Source organism: Crocuta crocuta, unplaced genomic scaffold (assembly GCF_008692635.1).
Source record: "Crocuta crocuta isolate KB4526 unplaced genomic scaffold, BGI_CrCroc_1.0 scaffold385, whole genome shotgun sequence".
Lineage (NCBI taxonomy): Eukaryota > Metazoa > Chordata > Mammalia > Carnivora > Hyaenidae > Crocuta > Crocuta crocuta.
In genome coordinates this window covers 438268-446447 of record NW_027533270.1, presented here as the reverse complement: position 1 = coordinate 446447, position 8180 = coordinate 438268, and the positions used below count along the sequence as shown (strand labels likewise).

At 41.2% G+C, this 8180-nt stretch overlaps 2 pseudogenes; both read right to left on the bottom strand.

Annotated features, from left to right (window-relative positions):
* Nucleotides 1-282: 282 nt before the first annotated feature.
* Nucleotides 283-595, bottom strand: LOC144218017 (large ribosomal subunit protein uL29 pseudogene; annotated as a pseudogene).
* A 2548-nt stretch (nt 596-3143) lies between these two features.
* On the bottom strand, nt 3144-3894 carry LOC144218016 (histone H3.3A-like; annotated as a pseudogene).
* Between the last annotated feature and the right edge of the window lie 4286 nt (nt 3895-8180).

Genomic DNA, 8180 nt, shown 5'->3' with positions numbered 1-8180 from the left:
CAATCTACTTTTTGGTTCTATGGATTCAGTGTTTTTAGAGAACACATATGAGTGAGAACATACAGTGTTTGTTGTCCTCTGACTTCTTTCACTTAGTGTAATGTCCACAAAGTCCATCCATATTGTAAAAGGCAGGACTTCCTACTTTGTTAGTGTTTTTTTTTTTTCTTTTCAGAATTTTGTTTCAATTCTAGTTACACATACCATGCAATATTGGCTTCAGGATTGAGTTTGAGTTTCATTGATGCTGATGCCTTGGCCTTGACTGCCTAGCTCCATCTGCTACTTGGGCTTCAGGCTCTGCTCATGCTTGTTCAGCCCGCGGCACATGGCGCATGTCTTCTTGGGCTGAGGTCTAGGGGCTGGTACTTCTTACCCTTGTGGAATTTCCTGGGGTTCTCTTTCTGAGTCTGGTTGATGACGGTGAGATCACGGGCGATGGATTTGTGAACAACTTGGATCTTGGAGAGCTTGGAAGCCGGGCTGCTGGTCACTTTGGGGACGCATGGCGGGGAAGCTCCACCTTCAGGTCTTCCAGCTCTGGAAGCACTTCCTCCTTCTTGCTGTGAAGCTCTCGAGCCTTAATCTTCGCCATGTCTGCACAGTCCACTGCCACGATTTCCTACTTTTGTGTGGCAGGATGATACTCCATAACACACACACACACACACACACACACCAGTTTCTTTATTCATCCATCATCCAGTTCTCTCTACAGGTCTATTAGTATTTGCTTAATGTATTTTGGTTCTTCTGTGTTGGGTGCACATATATTTACAATTGTTATATCCTCTTGATGAACTGACCCCTTTATCATTATATAGTCACCTTCTTTGTCTCTTTAAAAAATTTTTTTGAGAAAAAACAAAACATTTTTTGATGTTTATTTTTGAGAGAGAGACAGACCGACAGACAGACAGTGTGAGTGGGGGAGGGGCAGAGAGAGATGGAGGCATAGAATCAGAAGCAGGCTCCAGGCTCTGAGCAGTCAGCACAGAGCCCGACGCGGGGCTTGAACCCATAAACCTTGAGATCCTGACCTGAGCTGAAGTCAGATGCTTAACTGACTGAGCCACATAGGTGCCCCTTTAAACATTTTTTTTATGTTTATTTATTTTGAGAGAGAGTAAGAGACAGCACAAGCAGGGGAGGGTCAGAGAGAAAGGGAGAGAGAGAATCTCAAGCAGGCCCCAGGCTCTGAGCTGTCAGCACAGAGCCCAATACAGGGCTCAAACCCACGAACCATGAGATCATGACCTGAACCGAAGTTGGCTGCTCAACTGACTGAGCCACCCAGGTGCCCCTGTCTCTCGTTACAGGTTTGACTTGAAGTCTATTTTGTCTGATTAAGTATAGCTACCCCTGGCCTCTTTTGGTGTCTATTTGCATGGGATATTTTTTTTCCTATTCCTTCACTTTGGGTTTATATGTGTCCTTAAATTTGAAGTGAGCCTCTTGTAGGCAGCATATAGTTACATCTTGGTTTTTTATCCTTTCAACTACTCTATACCTTTTGATTGGAGAATGTGATCCATGTACCTTCAAAATAATTATTTATATGGGGGCACCTGGGTGGCTCAGTCCATTAAGCCTCCCACTCAATCTCGGCTCAGGTCATGATCTCCTGGTTCATGAGATAGAGCCTTGTGTTGGGCTCTGTGCTGATAGCACAGAGTCTGCTTGGGATTCTCTCTCTCCTGTCTCTGCCCGCCCCTCGCTTGTGCTTGTGCTCGCTTGCTCTCTCTCTCTCTCAAAATAAATAAATAAATAAATAGTGATTATTGTTAAATAGGGATTCACTAATGCCATCTTATTGTTTTCAGGCTGTTTTGTCATGTTCCTTTTTTCCTCTTTGGATGACTTTCTTTGTGAATTGATGATTTTCCATAATAAAATGCCTCGATTCCCTTCTCTGTCTTTTGTGTATCTAAGTACACTTTTTTGTTTTATGGTTACCATAAAACTTACATAAAATTTCTTATAAATAACAGCCTTTTTAAAGGTGATAACAACTTAGCTTTGATCACATACAAAAACTCTACCTCTTACTCCTCCCCTGAATTTATGTTTTTGATGTCACAATTTACCTCTTTTTATATTGTATATAACTTAATAAATGATTATAGCTATAGTTATTTTCAATACTTTTGTACTTAATCCTTTATACTTGAATTATGTGATTGACACACCACAATATTACAGTGTTAGAGTATTCTGAATTTGACTATGTATTTACCTTTGCTGATGTGATTTATTTTTTCATATGTTTTCATGTTGCTAATCATTATTCTTTTGTTTCTGCTTGAAGAACTTCTTTTAGCATTTCTTATAAGGTATGTCTAGGTCCTGTGAACTCGCTCAGCTTTTGTTGGTTTGGGAAAGTCTTTATCTTGTCTTTATTTCTGAAAGACAATTTTGCCTGGTAAAGCATTCTTGGGTAGCAGGTTTTTTTCAGCACTTTGAATATATCATCCCACTCTCTCCTGTCCTGCAAGATTTCTGCTGAGAAATATGCCGATAGCCTTATGGGTGTTCCCTTATATGTGAGAAATTTTTTTTCTTTTACTTCTTTTAAAATCCTCTCTTTGTCTTTGACTTTAGATAGTTTTATTTTAATGTGTCTTGGAGAAGATCATTTTGTGTTGGAATTTTTTAAAAATTCAAGTATAATTAGCATACAGTGTTTTGTTAGTTTCAGGTGTACAATACAGTGATTCAACACTTCTATACGTGTCTCAGCACTCATCAAGACAAATATACTTTCGGTCCCTTTTATCTCTTTCACTCATCCCCCCCACCNACGTTTGGGAAATTTTAAGCCATGATGTTTTTTTTTTCCAGAAAACTTTAACACATTTATTTATAATCGTTATAAAGTTGAACTGCTGAAACATGTTCACTACAGCATTCTGACTTGCATCAATGCTTTACGTCCCCTCATTTATATTAAAAACTCACACGCAAATGAAAATGGAAAAATTGCCAATACCTTATTTCTGTCCCCTGTTTTTCCACTTGCAGTCATCTACTTAGGTACCTTTTGACCCCATGGGAAAAAATATATCTAATGTTCGGAACTACCAATAACAGGAAGATGAGAAATATTGTTTTAAAGAACGAAGTGTTTTCCACCACAGGGATTCTTACCCATGTTCTCCACATATGCGGCATGCTAGCCGGCTATCTCTTGGCATGGTTGTTACCCCGTTGGCATGGATAGCACATAGGTTGGTGTCTTCCGAGACCCACCAGGTAGGCCTTGCTTGCCTCGTGCCAAGCATCAATAGCTGCAGCACAGATCTGTTTTGAAGTCCTGAGCAATTTCTCATACTAGACGCTGGAAAGGAAGCTTGTGGGTCAGAAATTGAGTGGACTTCTGATAACGTCTAGTTTGGTGGAGTGCCACAGTACCAGGCCTGTGAGGATGAGTTTTCCACACCCCTCCAGTAGAGGGCACACTCTTGCCAGCAACTTTTGAAGCTAGTTGCTTCCTTGATGCTTTACCACCAGTGGATTGGTGAGCAGTCTGGTTTGTAGGAGCTGTGGTCCAGAGATCTCCTTACTAACCCTTCACCTTGGACTGGACTTGAGTGGGATGTAAGTGGCGCTGGTGTTAGCGAGTGATGGTTGTGTGGCAGTGGCCGTGACCACCAGCTGTATTTCTTTAAATAAGCTTTCCACCCCTTTCTCCCTCTCTTCTCTTTCTGGGAACTCCAGTAACATGTAGACTGTTTCTGTTAATGGTATTCTGTAATTTATATATGCTTTCTTCACTCTTTTTTTTCTCTTCTGACTAGTTGATTTCAATAACCTGTCTTCCCAGTTACCTATTCTTTCTTCTGCTTGGTGAAGTCTGTTGTTGAAGCTCTCAATTGAATTATTCAGTTCATTCATTGTATTCTTTAACTCTAGAATTTCAGAGTATTTTTTTTAATGGTTTCTGCTTTATTGTTGAATGTGTCATTAGTTAATGCTGTTTTCCTCATTTCATTTAGTTTTCTGTGCTTTCTTGTACTTTACTGAATTTCTTTAAGAGGATTATTCTGAATTAAAATTTTTTTTAAATTTTTTAAATTTTTTTTTAAGAAATTTATTTCTGAGAAAGAGAGAGAGAGAGGGAGAGGGTGAGAGGGAGGGAGGGAGGGAGGGGGAGAGAGAGAGAGAGAGAGAGAGAGAGAGAGAGAGAAGGGTCAGAGAGAAAGGGAGACAGAGGATCTGAAGCAGGCTCCAGGCTCTGATCTAGCTGTCAGCACAGAGCCTGACGTGGGGCTTGAACTCGGGAATGGCGAGAACATGACCTAGGACACAGTTGGATGCTTAACTGACTGAGCCCCCCAGGCACCCCAGGAATTCTTTGCCAGATAGTTCATAGCTCTCTTTAGTGTCATCAGTAGTTGGGGTTTTATTAGTTTCTTTTAGTGGCATCATGTTTCCTTGATTATTATCTTGTGTTGTTCTCTGTGCATTTAAGGAAGCAGTACCTCTTCCAGTTTTTATAGTCAGCAGGCTTCAGCAGGCAAAGAGCTTCACTAGTCGGCCTGTCCAAAGATTCTTGGTGAGCCACCTGGCGATGTCCATGCCAGTAGGTTGCTGCCGGGGTCATTTAGCAGTCAGATCTGATGGCTTCAGCCTTGAATTTCCAAGTAATGGTAAAGTACTAATGTGAGCATGCATCAAGTAATGTTTTTGGCTCTCTGCTTCCTGGACTTCCTCCCTATATTAAGTGTTTCTCTGACTTTGCAGATGAACAGTGAAGTCTCAAGGCCCGCCAAAGCCTCAGGGCCTTTCTTGAGCCCTAAAGTTTCTATGCAACTCACTCAGAAAGCTCTTCTAAATTCTTCCCAAAGTACCCCCTTTCAGTGCTTTCTTGATATATTATCAACACTAGAATGAACTTCAGAGATAACTTTTAAGATATCTCCACTTGGGGAGATTGGGATGAGGAGGACGATAATGTACAGTGCCAGCACTTCTGTCATATTTTGTAGCCAAATTCAAGTTCCTATCACATGTTCCCTTGCTACTTTTCTAAATATAGATAAAGGATAGACCACTCAAAGATGAAAAACAATGAAAAAATAACTGTGTGGGAGTCATGAATAGAACTGACACCTCAGAAAATTGAATTAGTAAATAAGAAGGCAAACTTGAGCAATTCCTAGAACACAGAGAAAAAGAGAGATGAAAATAATGAACGTGGTGACAGTAAATATGGGGGAGAGGTTGAACAGATAAGGGCTACAAATAAAGACAGCTAGCAGACAGGTGAGAACATGGGAAACAGAAGCAATACTTCAGAAAAACACATGGGCCAGACGTTTCTGATCTCAAGGACAGCATTACATCTAGAATAAGGGGGTTCACTGCGTTCTAGGAAAAATTAATAAAAAACAATTCACATCAGGTAAAATGATTAAATGTCACAAAGAACCCTAGCTGTCAAGTCTCTCCAGTAAAAACTAGATGTGTTAACCTAATAATAGTTATCCGTAAAGAAACATGATCAGACTACCGTTAGTCTTTTCCAAAATACTGAATTGAAGAAAACAATAGATCATCAACTGCAGAGCCAAGAGGGTAGAGGGTGTGAGTTAAAGTCTAAATTAGACCAAGATGTCAAATTCTCATTCACTTCTGCATAGGTTTGAAAGAAATGCTATCTATCTATCTAATATCTATATCTATATCTATCTTTTATCTATCTATCTATCTATCTATCCATCCATCCTAAACATTTATAGTCCCAGGGTTTGTGCCGCCGAAGCTTTTAATGTTTAGGGGACCCATTTAGGAAAAGAATACAAATTTAGGTGTGACAGTGAATATTTGTTTAGGCCAAGAAAGCACACCAAATTGCAAAGTTGATAAACACTACAAACATGACTGCATTTTCCAAAAACATTTGTTGACAGTTTGCAATTACAGAAGATATTAATAAGGACCATAAGGAGAAGTCAAATATATTACTTTTCTGTTGAGATTACTTGTCAGACACAGTGGTCACTTAATTATCTCCCTCTTAGTTAATCTCTGAGCAGCATTTCACATAGTTGGCTATTCCCGGCTTATTGAAATACTTTCCTCTATCTGTGTCCATGACATGGCATACTTCTGTTTTTTAAATATAGTTTATTGTCAAGTTGGTTTCCATATAACACCCAGTGCTCATCCCCACAATTGCCCTCCTTAATGCTCATCACTCATTTTCCCTTCTCCCCCACCCCCATCAACCCTCAGTTTGTTCTCAGTATTTAAGAGTCTCTCATGGTTTGCCTCCCTCCCTCTCCCCCACTATTTTTCCCCTTCCCCTCCCCCATGGTCCTCTATTAAGTTTCCCCTGTTCCACATATGAGTGAAAACACATGGTATCTCTCCTTCTCTGCCTGACTTGTTTTGCTCAGCATAACACCCTCGAGTTCCATCCATGTTGCTACACATGGCCAGATGTCATTCTTTCTCATTGCCATGTAGTATTCCATCGTATAGATAAACCACGTCTTCTTGATCCATTCGTCCGTTGATGGACACTTAGGCTCTTTCCATGATTTGGCTACTATTGAGACTGCTGCTATGAGCATTTGGGTACATGTGCCCCTATGCATCAGCACTCCTGTATCCCTTGGGTAAATTCCTAGCAGTGCTATTGCTGGGTCCTAGGGGAGTTCTATTTTTAGTTTCCTGAGGAACCTCCACATTGTTTTCCAGAGGGTTTACATTTCCACCAACAGTGTAGGAGGGTGCCCGTTTCTCCACATCCTCGCCAGCATCTAGAGTCTCCTGATTTGTTCCTTTTAGTCACTGAGTGGTGTGAGGTGGTATCTCAGTGTGGTTTTGATCTGCATTCCCTCATGATGAGGGACACTGAGCATCATTTCATGACACTGCACACTTCTGTTTTTTCTACCTATTTCACTGGGTGACCCCTTTCAGTCTCTTTTCCTGGCTTCTCTTCCCTTGGACCTCTGGAAAATGATGTCCCAAGAATTTAAACCTGGGCCACTTTTCTGCTGTTACTCCACTCACTTCTTAGGTGATTCCATTTGCTACATGCTTGTAAGTAACAAACAGTTTCCAAGGATCCCAGATCTGTATCCTGCCCTGACATCTCCCCTGAGCTTCTGACTTATTAGGACATATCCAAGTCCTTCACGATACCCTTCCCTGGGTATCAAATAGACATCTCAAATCTAGCACATGACCGACCTTCTGATTTCCCTCTAAGCCTGTACCTCTCCTAGTCGTTTTAAACTTTAAAAAAAAATGTTAATTTATTTTTGAGGGAGAGAGAGCATGAGCAGGGGAGAGGCAGAGAGACAGGGGTATAGAGGATCTGAAGCAGGCTCTGTGCTGAGAGCAGCAAGCCCAATGCAGAGCTTGAACTCATGAACCGTGAGATCATGACCTGAGCTGAAGTCACTCAACCTACTGAACCCCCCAGGTCCCCTCTCCTAGCCTTTTTAGATGTCAACAGCTAGCACCACCATGAATGTAATTGCTTACACCAAAAACTTCAGGATAATCCCTGATTTTTCTTGAATCTTCCAGATTCGAGCCATCAACATATCCTTTCAATTCTGCTTCCAAAATAGCTTCTGAGTATGTGGACTTGTCCCTAATTCTTCCACCACCAGTCTGGCCTAAGTCACCCTTATATCCTGCTTAGACTTCAGTGATGGCTTCCTAACTTATCTCTCTGCCTCATTCCTCCGTCTCACTGACTCGCAGGTGCCAGAGTGATATTTTTAAAATGTAATTCTTATCATGTCACTGCCATGGTTAAAGTCCTCTGGTGGCATGCAGGTTTACCTGGGATACGATCCAAATAGTTTACCCTGGCTTACAAACAAGGCTTTCCGTGATCCGGACCTTCCGCCTCTCCAACGGTGGTCCCCAGCACTTCCTGCCTAGCTCACTATGCTCCAGTCACGCTGGCCTTCTTTCTGTCCCTTGAGTGCTTTCCTTGGGGCTTTGCTTACTAGCGTTCTCCTCCATAAGTTGTACAGAGCTGTCTACGTCATTCAGGTCTTGCCTTCCCTCCTACCTCCTCAGCAAGACCACCTCTGAAACTCTTGTTTGAATAGTAGTCTCCCCCTAGTCATGATCATAGTTGCTTATTTTAATCCTCTTCAGTACAAATATCTTTATCTGATCTTTTATTTTTTTATTTTGTATTTAAATCC